Source organism: Camelus ferus, chromosome 12, assembly GCF_009834535.1.
Source record: "Camelus ferus isolate YT-003-E chromosome 12, BCGSAC_Cfer_1.0, whole genome shotgun sequence".
Classification (NCBI taxonomy): domain Eukaryota; kingdom Metazoa; phylum Chordata; class Mammalia; order Artiodactyla; family Camelidae; genus Camelus; species Camelus ferus.
The window spans coordinates 56,421,696-56,438,543 of record NC_045707.1 but is presented as its reverse complement, the minus strand read 5'-3'; the positions used below and the strand labels follow the sequence as shown (position 1 = coordinate 56,438,543).

Genomic DNA, 16,848 nt, shown 5'->3' with positions numbered 1-16,848 from the left:
CTGGTTAAATACACTCGTTTCTACATAATTTTAGCTAAGTTAACTCATTCTATGCCCTGGATTTTTGTAATTGATTCCCTTCATAATCCTTTTTAAGATTATATATGTATCAAATGTAGTTTAAAACATTAACAGTAATGAACCTCAGTAGGAAAAATTAAGTTGAGCCGAATTCACTACCTTTCCACACCTAATTAACATCACTCAGACACACTAAGAGTTTCTTATCAAGTTAATAGCTATCAGTCTAATTAGAGAAGCCGTTAAGATATGCATAAGGAATTAATGTAGACAATTCTAATTTACTGAATTTCATTTGTTATAAAGATGAGATTTAATACAGCTAGATAAATATTAATAGTTAAATCTGTAAATCTTACACAGAGATGTGATTTAAAAATTTGATGGCCAAGTTTAAATATACAATGTGTATGCAGCACTGAAGCTAACCTTTTGACTCTGAGCAGTACACATTGTTGTTCTAAGTTTCAGTCTCACAGTAGGGTTTATGCTGTTACTAGAAATTAATCTTTGGATAACAGTCAATGATACACTGTGTGCCAGGCACTGTAGTAAGCATTTTATAGACATAATTATACTTCATCCTTGTAAAAACACTAAAATGAATTATTACCATCCTCATTTTACAGGATTCTGACTGCCCCCAGGGTCTGGACTCTGAGCCACATACTGCAACCCACTGACTTAGTCGCTTCTCTCCATCTGTCCTTGGTTGGCATTTTAACGTGCATCAATCTCATCCTAAGATGGCTACTATGCTCAGAGCTTGACATTTAGGAGCGTTGGGGTGTCCTGAGACACCGTGGTCATGTGATCTGAGGCAGCACTGGGACAGTGACAGGAGGGGGAAAGGTCAGTGACTCTGCCTCCTCTTTTGGGTTGTCAGATTATCAAATAGGAATACAGGACACCCAGTTAAATTTGAATTTCAAATAAACAACAAATAATGTTTTAGTCTAAGTATGTTCCAGGCAATATCTGAAATTCAAATTTTATCTGAAATTCAAATTAAACTGGATGTCTTGTATTTGACCTGGCAACCTAGTCCCATTTACCCCACACACAGCTGTGAATAGTAACTATGGTTCAAATTCCAAATGAGACTTTGGAAAATACACTAACATCCATTTTTAAAAACCATAATAGGAGATATCAGGGTTGAGGAACCCAAGATCTATATAGAAAAATATTGCAAAATGGAAATAGATTACGAGTAAACTTAGAAAAAACATGAACTCATTTTACATGTACTAAAACCAAAAAAGTACAAAAAATAATTTTTTTGAAGTACAAAGTCTACAAAAAAAACCCTAAGAAAATAGCAATAGGATGTTAAATATCTTAACTTTGTAACAATGCATATTGGAAAGTTGCTTTCCATTCATCTTTGATCTTGAGATTTCTATGAGAGGAAGGGGCCACTATTATAGCAGTATTTATAAGAGACAAGAATCCTATAAATTAGATTCCGTAAGTCCATTTTTGGGTTTGTGGCTTTAGCAGGCTTCTAACTATTGGCTTTTCTTAAGTTAATATACAGCAGTTGGCGTTATTCAGAAAACATATTCCTGCATTCCACTCATTCATTCATACTGCTTTATTTTTGAGGAAACATAAAATTTGAGCTAAGTACCTTTTCTAAAGGTCTCTTTATCCTTTTTATAAAGTTATAGCAAAATAAATGCCTTTTCTGTAGGTTTACCCTTAGACTATGATTACACGCATGCTCAAGGCTTGTACTAAATCTTTTTTCAGTTGATTTCGAAGAAAGGACTTTCTCCGCTTCATTATAGTCTCCCAAACCACATCTGGCTTCTTTTGTAAAGCTGCAGCTTGCTGATTTCTTTAATCTGAAATTCTCTGTGACTGTATTTTTTTCTGGAAGCTGAATTTCCCTGGCCATTACCACTTTAGGAAAGGAAAAGAAGTGTTTTTTTTTTAATGTTCGTTACTTGTTTTTTTCTTTTTAAAATATTTTTACCACACAGAGTCACATCGTACTTGCTGTCCAAGAAAATATTATCTGGACCCATGATACTTCCTTTCTAACACCATTTACCTCTAACAGTAGCAGTTCTTGAAGACATCCTCCTCCTAATCCTTCCCTCCTGCTGACACACACATCTGGCAAAAGTCCAGGTTTGACTGAGCCGGATATCTGCCTTCTCCAAACCTGCCATCAAGAAGCTGAATGTTGCTGAGAAAGGCACATACCTGGGCTGACTAGTTTCACTTAAAATTCAGGACCCTAAACCTCAAATAAACACTCAGCTCTGCCTAGTCATCCTACTCTTTTTCCCTAGTAAGTTTGTTTCCCCACTCTGGAATTGGCAACTGTGTGCTCGACCCGCTCTCCTCAGATCTCCTGTATTCCTTTATTGCCCTACTTTAAAGCAACAAACTTCATACCTCTTTCAGAAAATAGCCTTCAGACAAGAACGTCCCCATCCTCCCACTATCCAATCTGCAAGCCTACCACAGCAAAGCTTACAGCACAACGTGAGCAGTGTGCTTCCACTGACTTTCCTTCCTTACAAAGGTCCCTCCTTTTATCAAAGGCCAATTCTTCACCCTGGGCTTTGAAACATACAGCCTGTAACTTTCTCAAGATTTTGCTCCTGAGTTTATCTTCTCTCCTTCTTCTTATTGCCAGTTTTCTCTACACGAATCATTGCCTTCAACATACAGGCTGTACTATCTCCTGTCTTCAAACAAACATTCCATAACAAATATCCACCTACAGCTATCACCTCATCTGTTAGATCTACTGCCAAAAAAATGTCTGAAAATATGTTTACATTCACTGTTTCCACTTCCTCACTTTTGGTTCAACTCTTCACCCGCCTTTCAGTCAAGTTCTAAATTGCAAGGTCACAACAAACCTCTTTACAACATGGTAAATCTAATGGACACCTTTCAATATACACCTGTCTTACACAATTTCATAATATTCAGCTTAATTGAACACTGGTCCTCCTTGAAATTTTTCTCTCTTTTGTTTCTGTATTAGTCTGTTTTGGCTGCATTATGCTATATACGTTACACTGTGAAATTGTATTGGCTTAAGAAAACAAAATGGCTATTCCTGATTCTAGTTACCTGTCAGCTTCTGTGCTTTGCGTGTCATAGCTCTGCGGCAAGTTGTACTTTCAGTTCATACCTGCTATAGGTGTCATCTCATTCTGGAACGCAGGTCAAAGGAGCAGCTTCTCTCTTGGACATACCCTTCCCTTGGCAGAGGGCTCAAGAGCAAAAGGTCTGGCCAAAACTTGCAATGCTTCTAAATTTTCTGCTCAGATATGGTGTAAATCATGTCTGCTTACATCCCATTTGCCAATGCAAGTCTTATGACTGAGTCCAAAGTAGTGCAGTGTGAAAGTATCCTTCTCTAAGACTTATATGGCAACAGGCAGGGAGAGTAATCCTCTTACAAGACAGAGAGTGGTTCCAGCTCTATGGTTCGTTCTGGCCTGTGGGGAGGGGACAGGAAGGGCTGCTGTGCAGGTGGGTGCCCAGAATGGGTTCTGGGACGATGGAGCTGGAATGAAGGTGAGGCCCCGGCCACCCTGTGGTTCTCCAGCACTGGCTCCTGCCCCCAGACAACCAGGTTTTATGCTCTCCTGTCACAAGTGCTGCACTATTGGTTCTCATTTTTTAAATCTACAGCTTCTAATTTATGTCTATGCAAAAAATAAATTATGCCCAGGATTAAAAAAAAATACACAATGGTACAATCTACCAGTTTCTGAGATACCACATTCTTCAGATTGTGTTCCCATTTCATTGATTCCTTTTTCTTAGTCTCTTTTTTTAGTTCCTCATCCTCTTCCTTTTTAACGTTGAAGAATTCCTAAGATTATTTCTGGGCAAACTTTTCTATATGTATACTCTCTTCCTATTTTATCTCTACCATTCCAATGGCATTTAAACATTAACTGTAATTGAATGACTCCCAAATCTACATTTCATTACTGATCAACTGCTCCCTTAACATCTACAAAACAGAGTTTTTGATTCCCACACACACAAATACAATATCTCTTATGCTTCCACATCTCACTAAGTAGTTCTAGTTGTCCAAGATAAAAACAAAGAATTTGTCTTTATCTTTCTTCTCATCTGTGACATTTAATTCATCAGAAATTTCCAACAGTTTTCCCTTTATATATGTTTGAACTTACTTACTTCTCTTCATCTTTACTACCTCTACCCCATTTCATCTCCAAGGAGCCAGAATCATAGTAGGTTTGGGGGCTATATTTTAAAAAATAGACAGAACCCCATTTCTCAGAGAGCTCTCAATTTAACAACATGGAACAACTACATGCATTTTTTTAAACTGTGAAAGATCACAAAGTACATGTTAAATTTAAGGAAAGTATCTTAGTGCTAAGGAACACATACACAAAATAAATTAATTCTGGTTTGGGTAGTTAGAGAAATTAACTATGAGGAAATTCTCTCTTATCTTTTTCTTACAGGATTGGTAGAATTTTATCAGGCACACTCTGATAATGGGTATATATGTGTTAGTGGAGAGGATTTTGGGGGAAGTGATATTAATACAAAAGTTGGGAGAAAGAATCAAAAAATAAGCTCTATAACTAGGTGGGAAGCAGGTGAGCGATTCTGAGAACCTGAACTTGGGTACTGAGTATAGAGATTGAGACGAAAACAGGAATTCTAAGGGGGAAGGGTAAAGCTGAAGTGGTGGACTGCATGCTTAGCATACACAAAGTCCTGCGTTCAACCCCCAGTACCTCCTCTAAAAATAAATAAGTAAATAAGCCTAATTACTTCCCCTCCAAAAAAGTAACTTAAACATTTCTTAAAAAGACAAGAATTCTATAGGTAGGCATTTACCTCTTTTGAACAACTCAGTATTAATGATGAGAAGAGATACATGCCTTTACACCAAGATATGATAAGAAAGAGGTCACTCAAGATATTTAAAAATCTTGAGTGGCTTCCTCTAATACTGAAATTACATGATATATTTCAATGCCAGAATAAAACAATTAGAAGATTAGAAAGATATAGACAGATTGCTGTTCTAAAGTTATTTTGTTCCCTGTGTACATTTTTAGAATGCATCAAAAATTTCATAAAATGGGAAAAATCACTAGATATCACAACTATTTACTGAAGTAAGCATTACCTTAGTCTCTAAAACTCAGCATTTGTTTCAAGTTGAAGATCAATGGAAACATTATTGATCTAGCTTCTGAATATGAAATGTTGTAGCCTCACCCAAGCTATAAATTCAGAACTCAGATTATGACTGCCCTATCAGCCGAGAGCCAAAGATTGTTGAAAGAATCTGAAGATAAAATTTAAGGTAGACAAGATATGACTTATTCATGCTTTTATATTTTTAGTATCAGCACTGAAGCTGAAATTTTCACTATTTTGTTGGACTATCTTGGATGTATTTTAAGCATCAAGAAAAAGTGGCATATCCCATCAGTTATTTCAGGGCTTTAATCTATAAAATGCCCTGTGAGGTTCCACATATGTCCACAGAAAGATAGTAATGTGTTTTGATACATATGTAACAGATTATTCCCTTTTGTCTTCCACCAGTCCACTAAACAGATGCATCCTTGGCCTCGAGGGGTGTATGTGAAGTGACATGTTTATATATGCCTAGAATTCCCAGTTTGTCAAACCATTCTCTACACCTCCTAGCCTGAGGACAAGTTGGACAACTGGAAGGAGAAAAACTGCTGAAATCACTGTAAATATAAATAAATCTCACAAGTGTTTTGATTAAATGCAATGTTCTTTCCTAATTCTCCATTGCACTTCTGAAACTTTGCCTAAGTGCTACCCGTTCTGAGGACAGAAGTCATGTGGGTTTTTTTGGCTTTTAAAATAAATGTTTATAGAACCCTTACCATCTGTTAAGTACTGTGCTAAATGGTTTACCTCATTTAATTCAATTCTTCCAAACACTCGGTGAGGTAAACCCTATTATTATAATCCCATTTTGCTGATAAAGAAATTGAGATTTAAAGAGCTAAGTGACTTGCAGATCATAAAATCAGGATACAGGTCAAGACTTTTTTCCAGAATAATTCCTAAATCAAAAGAATCATTGAAGCACATATTGAGGCATTCATTTTTTTCCCAAAGCTAAACATTTTTCCTATTACAGTTTAAGAATTATCTCTTTTCCAAGGAAACAGAGATAGGTGAAGAGGAAGCATGGGAATTATATCTCCTTATTTGAGCATAAGGCAATTGATGTATTTTTCTCCTTGTGGAAGTAAATCACAATCCTCTGAAATTAATGAGTTGTCTCTATATGTTAGGAAGACAAATGACAATGAAACAGAATAGAGAGCCCAGAAATAAAACCACAGGTATATAGTCAATTAATTTATGCCTAAGGAGGCAAGAATATACAGTGGGAAAAAGACAGTCTCTTCAATAATTGATATTGGGAAAATTGGACAGCCATCTATATGCGAAAGAATGAAATTAGACTACTATTGTTGCAGAAAAATGTGTTACAGCTCAGTTGTGACAGCAACCTGGATCAAGGCAAGAAACCAAGCAGCACTCAGAGAGTTGGAGAATTCAGATTTATTATGCCAGCAGGCCCAGAGGAGTTAACACTCCAAGCTCTGGACCCCGTCTGTAGGTTTATACCGGCTTTTATAGGCTCCCAGTTTACACTTTGCAACATCATATGCAAATGAGGTATAATGAAAGTTGACTAATTAGGAACAAACTTTGTAGAAATGGACCAATCAGGAGGGAGAGAAATAACCAATCAGGAGTGAGGGAAGTGGACCTATCAGGAGTGAAGGAAATAACCAATCAGGAGTGAGCTCAGGGAACCAATAGAATTTTAGGGGTAAGTAAGCCATTTCAGAGGCAAAAAGTGAGATAGAGCCTCTGGGCCAGTGAACTGGATGGTGCTGGCAGAAGAGTAGTGGCCCTGCCTGGGGGTTCTGCCTGTCTTTTTATGGGGCTTCCCACCTCACTGTCTTACACCATACACAAAAATTAACTCAAAATGGATTAAAGACTTGAACGCAAGACCTGAAACCATAAAACTCAGGAAACACCTAAGCTCCTTGGCATCGGTCTTGGTGATGGTTTTTTGGTTCTGACTCCAAAAGCAAAGGCAACAAAAGTGAAACAAATGAGTGGGACTACATCAAACTAAAAAGCTGCACAGCAAAGAAAATAATCAACAAAATTAAAAGGCAATCTACTGAATAGATGAAAATATTTGCAATTCGTATATCTAATAAAGGGTTAATATCCAAAATACATAAAAAAACTCGCACTACTCAATAGCAAAAAAAATCCCTAAACAATTCAGTTTAAAAATGGGCAAAGGATTTGAATAGTTACTTCTCCAGGAAGACATACAGATGACAAACAAGCACATGAAAAGATGCTCAACATCACTAATCATCAGGGTAATGTAAATTAAAGCCATAATGTGATATCACCTCACAGCTGTCAGAATGGCAATCATCAAAAAGACAGGCAATAACAAGTGCTGGTGAGAATGTAGAGGAAAAGGATCCCTTGTGCACTATTGATGGGAATGTAAACTGATGCAGCAGTTGTGGAAAACAGTATGGAGTTCCTCAAAAAATTAAAAATTGAATTACCATATGATTCAGCAATTCCACTTCTGGATATTTATCCAAAGAAGAAAAAAACAGTAATTCAAAAAGATGTATGCACCCCTGTGTTCACTGCAGCATTATTTACAGTTGTCAAGATATAGAAACAACCCAAGGGTCCATAATTGAATGAATAGATACAGAAAATGTGATTTTATTTATACACACACACACACTGAAGTACTATTCAGCCATTAAAAAAATGACATTTGTAACAACATGGATGGACCTTGTGATTATTAAGCTAAAGAGAAAGACAAATACTGTATGTTTTCACTTATACGTGGAAACTAAAAAACAAGAAAAACAAACAAATAAAACAAAACAAAATAAAAACTAAGCTCGTATACAGAGAAGGAATTGTTGGTTGCCAGAAGGGAGGGGTGGAAGGTGGGTGAAATGAGTGAAGGGGGTCAAAAGATACACACTTCTGGTTATAAAATGAATCAGTCATGAGGATGTAATGTATAACATTGTGACCACAGTTAATAATGCTTTATTGCATATTTGAAAGTTACAAAGAGAGTAAATCTTAGAAGTCCTCATCACAAGAAAAAAAATATGGTGACAGATGGTAACTCGGCTTTTTGTGGTGACCATTTTGCAATGTATACAAATAGCAAATCATTGTGTTGTATACCTATAAATAATATATTATATGTCAATTATACTTCAATTTTTAAAAAGGTAATTGATTCATAATGCAATTTAGCAAAGTTTATATAGTCATTCCACATTTTATTAACTATTTTATTCATATATTTAGGCCCTATCTCATCCTACAAAGGAACTGAGTTGTTCATAAAGTATTAATTATGAAGTCAAACTAGTTCCCTCCTCATATAACCAAGGACTTTTAAGGTTGAAAGAAACCTGGAAGGCCATCTATGTCAATCACACATAAATAATTTCAATACTACATTGTATCTTATCTGGGTTTGAACATCTGGAGTGAGAAGAAACTCAGAATGTACAGAGGCAGATCATTTCTTTAGCTAGTAATTTATTTACATCATTTCCCCCATATTTTGAGCCAAAAACTGTTTTCCTGCACCTTCTATTTGTTTATCCTAATTTGGGGGCCATTTTTAACAAATATATTGAGATTCACATACTATAGGATTCACACACTTAAAGTGTACAATCCAGTCCTTTCACATATATTCATAGGGTTGTGCAGCCATCCCTACAGTCCATGTTAGAATACCTTAATCATCTCACAAAGAACCCTTGTACCCCTTAGCAGTCACTCCCTCCCCATATCTCCATTCCAATCTTCCAAGCCCGGACAACCAATAATCAATTTTCTGTCTCTGTAGATGACCTATTCTAGATACTACATATATATGGAATCACATAATCTCTAGTCTTTTTTTTTTTTTTGGACTGACTTCTTTTCCTTAGCATAATGTTTCCAAGATTCATCTAAATTATAGCATATATCAGTACTTCATTTCTTTCTATTGCTGAAATAATATTCCATGGTATGAATATGCCACATTTTATTTATCCTTTCATCAGTTGATCAATATTTGAATTGTTTCTATGTTCTGGCTATTTTGAATAATACTGCTGTAAATATTTGTGCGTAAGTTTTCTATGTTTGTATGTGAGCATGTTTTCATTTCTCTTGGGTATATGCCCAGGAGTAGAATTTCTGGGTCATGTATTAATTCTACACTTAACATTTTGAGGTACTGCCAAACTTGGTTTGTTATTTTTCCTAACATAGCTCTTTGAGATATTTCATACCCTAAAAATTATGTAAAATATACTTGTATATTTTAAGGTATATTAATAAAACAGATGCCTAAATTAATCAGGTGAAAATAGGACATTAGCAACATCCTGGAAAGTCTGAAATCATGCCTTCCTCTATCATGTTCTCCCTCCTAATGGGAGAAACCAATATTCTTACTTTAAAAAATATATGTATTCCTTGCTTTTAACAATGTAGTTAGTTTTTTTTGTTTGTTTTTTAACTTTAGTTCAAAAGGTTTTGTGCATACTATTAAGTTACTTCTCTTGCTTATCATTTTATTTGTCAGATTCATTCATTCATTATCACATCTAACTGTATATTCAGTTTCATTGCTATATGACATCCCCTTCCCTGAGGATACCACAATTTTTTAAATACATTTTCCTGTTGATGAGCATTTGTGTTGCTCTCAATTTAGTTATTTTTAAAACCTGACAGCATAAAATTTTGTACAGTTATCTCTGGGGATAAACATGCAGGAGATTCTCTAGGGAATATATTAGGAAAAGAATAACTATTTTGCATGTCTGCAACTTTTCTAGATGTCATACTGTTTCCCAAAATATTTACAAAAAAATCCTATACTTCTCATTCTTGCCACACAATTTTTTTTTAAATTTCATGTCCTCTAGTGAGTAATACCTAGTTATGACTTTAATTTATATTTCTTTAATAATAAATGAAATTGATCAGCTTTTTATTTGTCCATTGACCACTCAGATTTCCTGTTGTGTGAAGTCTCTGTACAAGCCTTTTACTCATTTGTCTATTGAAATGTCTGGTTTACCTCATTAATTTCTATAAATTATGAATATGAATATTTTATTACTTATATGTGCTGCAAATTCTACTCAGTGATTGTCTCTATTTTTTTGATGTGAAATTCTCAGTTTTAGTGTAGTGAAACTAATCATCTTTTCCTTTATGGTTAGAGGTTTTCATGCCTTAACATAGAAATATTTCTGTATATCAAGTACATAGAGATGTTCTTCTATTGATATCCTAAAATCTTAACTTTAAGTCACCTGCATTTCACTTTTGTGCAAATGCAGAAAATTGTATGAAAAACTGGTTATAATTTCTGCCCATTTCTTGACAAATATTCAATTACCCCACTACCATAATATGAAAAGACCATTTTTTCCTCTAACTGCAGTGCCACCTCTGTTAAATATCCCTGGATCTGTTTCTGGACTGTCTGCCCTATTCCTCTGGTCTAGGTATCTAAACCTTTTCCAAAGCAACACTTCATTTTATAGCTTTATAAGTCTTAATATCTGTTCGAGAAAGTTCACCAACAATCATGTTCTCTTTCTTCAAGAAAGTCTTGGTTTTTGGCATTTCCATAAAAAGTTTAGAATTAACTCCTCAAATTCAACAATAACAACAGCAACAAATCTATAGAGGCCTTAGTAATAACTGCACCAAATCTACAGATTAAATTGGGAAGAACTGACATCTTTACAATACTGTTTTCCAATTCACGATCGTAATGTATCTGTTTATTTGGACATCTAGTAACCTTCAAAAACTGTCATAATTTTATCTGTAGCAATCTTGCATACTTTTGTTAAACTTATTCCTAAATACTTGATATTTTTGTTGCTATTGTAAATGTTCTGTTCTAAAATTATATTTTCTGTTTGTGGCTGATATAGCATTGTATATTGATTTGTTGTTGGGTATTAATTTTGTATTAGGAACTTTGCTGAATTTTTTTTGCATAATTTATGTATATAATGTGGAATGAAATTACTATTACTGGGCAATCAGGTTGCAGATCTTAAAAGAAAGCTTTCAATATCTCATGAAAAATTGGTATTTGGTAACACAATTTCATGAGCCTTACTCAGTGAACTAGAATGTTTCCTCCAATTCTGGCCTCTCCTAGAGTTTGCACAAGATAGCAATTGCTTCTTGTTTATCTGGTAAAAGTCATCTGGCTGTGAAGCTTTCTTTATCAAAAGATCTTTGGGTAATCAATTCATTTATGTTTATGGAATAATTCCTATTTTCTCTTACTTTCACTCACTTTGGGAAAGCTATATTTTCTTAGGATTTTGAACATTTTTCCATACTTTTATTGGCATAAACTAATCATAATGCCATCTATCTGTTTACTGTCTGTAGCACCTATGCTTATGTTCCTTTTTGCATTCTTTATAGAGATTATTTATGCCTCTTTTCCTTTTCTCATATTCAAACTTTCCAGAAGTTTGTCAACTGTAATTATTGGTCCTTTTCAAAACAGCTGACTTTTGGCTTGGTTTATACTTTGTCTTGTATATTTGTTTTCTAGATCATTAATCTCTGCTCTTATATTTATTATGTTCTGTCATATAATTTTGGGTTTTCTTTCCTATACTTTACTAAATTTTGGAGTCATATGGTTTACATTAATTTTCAGCCTTATTTTCAAAGGTAAGTATTTAAGGCTCCAATTTTATAATTATTGCATTAGCTATATCCCCTTAGATTTTCTATTTAGTATTGATTAAGTTTGAAATAGCCTCTAATTTCCTCCAATTTCTAGTCATAATTTCCACCTATGATTTTTTTCTTCGAACCATGAATTATATAAAATTGTGTTTCCTAATTTCCCATTTTTTGGAGATCATATTAGCTTTTTAAAATTGCTTTCTGTATTTAAATGTACTTTGGTAAGAGAACATGTTGTACATAATTCAGTCCTTTTAAATTTTTTGAAACTTTATTTAGGGAACACAGTTAATTTTTAAAATATTCTTGTATATGCTTTAAAAGTATGTATATCCTTGAGTTTCAGAGTGTACTAGGTCAACATTATGCTAATTATCTTGTTGATATAATACTTATTTGTTTGGTCTGTTGTTTCTGTCAACTAATGAGAGATGTCTGCTAAAATCTACCACCATGACTAGAGATGCATTTATTTATTGTGGTAGTTCTAAAAATTATTCCTTTATATATTTTGTACATATCCATGTACATATATATGGATATCCATATATATGTATAATTTTTATATCTTCCTTGAGAATTGAGTTTTTATCCTTTGAAGCGACTGGCTTTATCTCTAGCAATCCTTTTATACACAAAGTCAGTTTTGTCTCATAGTTACACCTGTTTGCTTCTGGCTAGTATTTGCATAGTAAACTATTCATGATTGGAGGATTATTTTGTTGTTTTTGCCTTTCCTCCCAAAGTGATGAAAATTTTTCCTGCAACTCAAGTCAAAATCCAACATATGGCAATAATTTCTAAAGAGCATTTTTTCTTTTTTCATGGTCTAAGTGGCAAAGAAACTTACCTCGTAAGACCCTGGGGCTCAGAGTGGGTAGAGACAGGTTTAGCATCTCATTCACACTTAACCTGAAGTTGTAGTCCTTTGTGGCCTCAGAATTCCAGCATTAATTCCCCCTCCACCCTTTTTTTTTTTATATATATCCTCAGCGTTGACTCCACATACAGTTCCTCAAGGGGTCATCACATTTGAAACTCAAAATTGCCTAGTTAGGGAAAAAAAAAATGATAGCCTTAGGCAGCAAAAGCCCTCAGGGCAAAACATCTTCACATCTTCGAGGCAGCCTGTCTTTCAAAGTTCATGGGATTTTAATTTGCCACTTGACACATTTGCTTTCCCTCTAAAAACTTTATGATTATTCTTTCTATATCTTAACTGAAAAGAATTCAAATGCTAAAGTCAAGGGGACCTGAATGAATATCTCAACTTAGCAGGTTAGTAGCAGTGAAATGTGGGCACATCACTTCTCCTCTCTGAGCCTCAGTTTACTTCGCTATAAAAATACAGGTACATATTGTTATTGAAGTGATTAAATGGGATCCTGGGCAGCACTTCACACTCAAGATTCATTAGCTCAAATGCTTTGGGTTGCAGGAGACAGAAAATCCAGTCTCAAAAGTCACTGTAGGTCACACATATGTATAAGTTTAGTTTATTCAGTAGTTCAAGGACATTATCAATGATCAGAGTCTTTATATCTTTCTTCCCTGTTATACTTCAGCATACTGGCTTCTTTCCTCTATGATCTCTTGATGACATTAGCATCTTCAGCCATTTTTTCCTTCATGGCAAAGTCCAAAGACCTTAAGAAACATTTTCCTTTTTATGTCTCTCAAAACCTTTCCCAGTCGACTCTCCTTACAGGTCAAAAATGTTCTCTCTTGACCATTTCCAATCATTGACAAAGTGGTACTGATGCAGGAAAATGTATAGTGAGAGGATGGCTATGTCCCAGGTCTCAGTTGAGTCCCTGGGACATGCCCTGCCAAGTGTGGGTCCTTGGCTTCATGCAGGAAAGAATTCATGAGCAAGCCACAGTTGAGTAAAAGTAGATTTATTCAAAGAGATATGTACTCCATAGACAGAGTGCAGGCTGTCTCAGAAGGCAAGAGAAAGGCCACGAGGTGAGAGGTTGGGTGCTTAGTTTAAAGTAAAAGTGCATGTGAGAGGCCATGAGGCATGGGGATGGGTGTATAGTGTAAAGTAAAAGTAGCTACACACTCCATAGAAGGGTGCTATCTGTCTCACTCAGAAGGGAGAGAGGCCACGAGGTGCAGGGTTGTTAGTTTTTATTGGCTTGGTAACTTCATATGCTAGCAAGTGGGAGGATTATTCCAACTACTTTGGGGCAGGGGCTGGGTTCCCACGAATTGGGCCATTGCCTACTTTTTGACCTTGTATGGTTAGCCTCAAAACTGTCATGGCGCCTGTGGGAGTCATTTAGCCTGCTAACATACTATAATGAGCATAAATTGAAGCTCAAAGCCTACTGGAAGTCAAATCTCCCACCATCTTGCGCCTCAAGGCCTACCTGGATTTGAATTTTCCACCATGTTGGTGTTAATTGCTGTGTCATTCCTTGAATGGCCGTGCCTTGCCCCCTTCCTTCCTGTCTCAGTATGGAGGCACAGTGATTGTCTTAAATCATGACTCTGGGGCTAGGGATAATGTTTTTACCCATAAACACATGGCTGCTATAGACTGCTTATAGCTGAAGAAAACTGTCATTTTGTTAAAAGGAAAAGGAGTGAGTTGGCTATGGGTAGAAATAAGTAGTCTTAAGTTTTTATTACATTATTATTATTATTATTATTATTATTATTATTATTATTATTATTATTATTATCATTATTATTCAATACATTAATTGATAAAATGTATTCCACATGGGACAGCCAAAATGGACCTTGAAATATCTGAAATACACTGTTAAAATTGTTACATGTTTACACAACTCCATTAATCTGGACCCTTTGAATTGTGTTCCTAGGGCAATTATTTTTCTAATTCACTATTAAAGCATCTTTTTTTATAAAATCTTGCTCACAACTATAAGATAAAAGAGCTTGTCTATTGACTTACTAAAGTTCAGAAAGACTACACCTAATGATATTTGAGGGAGAGTGAGTTTGTTCATTAGTCTAGTATTTCTGTCAAAAAGAAATTTACTTGGACTGATATGATTCAGATCAGCCAGACAGAAATTCAATAAGGAAACACAGGCCTTAAATGACAGATAGACCAGATAGACTTAATTGATATTTATAGAGCATTCCATTCAAAAGCAGCAGAATACACATTCTTTTCAAGTGCACATGAAACACTCCCCAGAATAGAGCACATGCTGGCCCATGCCCTCCTCAGTAAATTTAAGAAAATTGAAATTATATCATGCATCATTTCCAACCACAACACTATGGGGTTAGAAATCAACTTCAAGGAAAAAACTGCAAAGTACCCAAAGATATGGAGGCTTAACAATATGGTACTAAACAAGTAATGGATCACAAGGAAATTAAAAAGGGAATCAAAAAATACCTACAGAAAAATGAACATGATAACATGCCAATCCAAAACCCATGGGATGCAGCAAAAGCAGTTCTAAGAGGGAAGTTTCTAGTGATACAAGCTTACCTCAGGAAACAAGAAAAAAATCTCAAATAAACAACCTAATCTTACACCTAAAGCAACTAGAGAAAGAAAAACAAACAAAATCCAAAGTTAGTAGAAGGAAGGAAACCTTAAAGATCAGAACAGAAATAAATGAAATAGAGACAAAAAAAAAAAAAAGGAAAAGATCAATGAAACTAAATGCTAGTTCTTTAAAAAGATCCCATTACTTTTTTCTAAAATTTAAAACGTTTTCCATGTATAATTATTTCATCACTGTAGCCACTTTTTAATACAGCTGTGGTTTTCATCATAATATGGTAGTCAGTGTGCTACATCATATGTCCAAGTTGTCATTTGTATTCTGTCTGTAGCTTTTTCTAAGTCCAGAGCATTTTTCTAGTCCTACCCAGATGTCAGTACACAGTTGTACTTCCTCCTACTTTTCTCAGTGTATATACCTGTTTCTTGGTTCATCATAATAAAACATACTGTATCAATATTCATATAGAGCAATGTTAGCAAATCCAGATTGAGCCTCAGATTTCATAGGCAATATAATATAAATATCTTTAGAAGGAGATGAATAACATAATAGATAGAACTCTCAAGTTTCCTGTCTTTCTTTCTTCTCTCTTCATCTTCCCCCTTTCACTGAATTTCCTTGGATTTCTTGACCCTGACTATTTGATAAGTTTATATCCGGTTCTTAAGATGGTGGTGGGTGTATAGACATGTTTGAGAAATTAGTAAGCTATGAACCACTTCAGTAAAAAAAGTCCAGATATCCATATGTACACAGACACGTACACACACACACACACACACACACACACACAGAGGCAACTTAAATGGAACAAATCACCTAGTTATCTCAATATTGTGCATTCACAATACAAGTATTATTTTCTCACCTGCTAATGAGGAACTTGGATTAGATGACCTCTAGTCTGGCAAGCTATAGAAAGAAAAAAGAAACAATTTCTCATTACATAAATTTCCCACATTTGGAGATAGGAAGCATTGTAATCACCTCTCTTCTCAGGGACTTTGAGGAAAGTGATAAAGAAAGTATTTATATCTGAAGGGATAACAATTGATGCGACTAGTAATTAAACCATAAGAGTTTATTTTTCTTTTCTCACTGTTTTCTCCCAATTAAAGCACAGTGACCCTCACATTGGTGTCATTTTGGTCTCAGATAATGGCCTTAATACTAACCAAGGGGGAAAAAAAGTACTAATTATGGAGAACATTTTTTCACTTTTTGTGTTCCAGTCTTAAACTTTATTCTATTGCATTTATTGTAAAATGGACAACTGCAGCAAATTCAGCATAGAAGGCCATGTCACATGTATAGTCCAAAATATGGCTTGCAAATTTTCAACTGCTTTGGTTTTCTTGTTTTGAAATGGGGTTTTCTTCTACATTTATTTTCTTGTCCTTCGATAAATTGAACTAAGACAGTTTGTGAAAGGCTACAGCTTTTTGCATACACTGCTACCAAGTTCCTTTCAAATGCC

General features: G+C 35.0%; 1 long non-coding RNA gene across 2 annotated transcripts in view; it reads right to left on the bottom strand.

Annotated features, from left to right (window-relative positions):
• LOC116667792 overlaps positions 1-16,848 on the bottom strand; it is a 28,769-nt gene that overhangs the window by 6,750 nt on the left and 5,171 nt on the right. Inside the window, exons 2-3 of one of the 2 annotated variants that reach the window (XR_004324871.1) lie at positions 16,240-16,283; positions 11,547-12,920 (exon numbers count right to left, since the gene is read on the bottom strand). This is a non-coding gene — a long non-coding RNA (uncharacterized LOC116667792). Of the gene's footprint in view, positions 1-11,546; positions 12,921-16,239; positions 16,284-16,848 lie in introns of those variants that run through there. The other variant, XR_004324872.1, reaches the window with a different exon arrangement.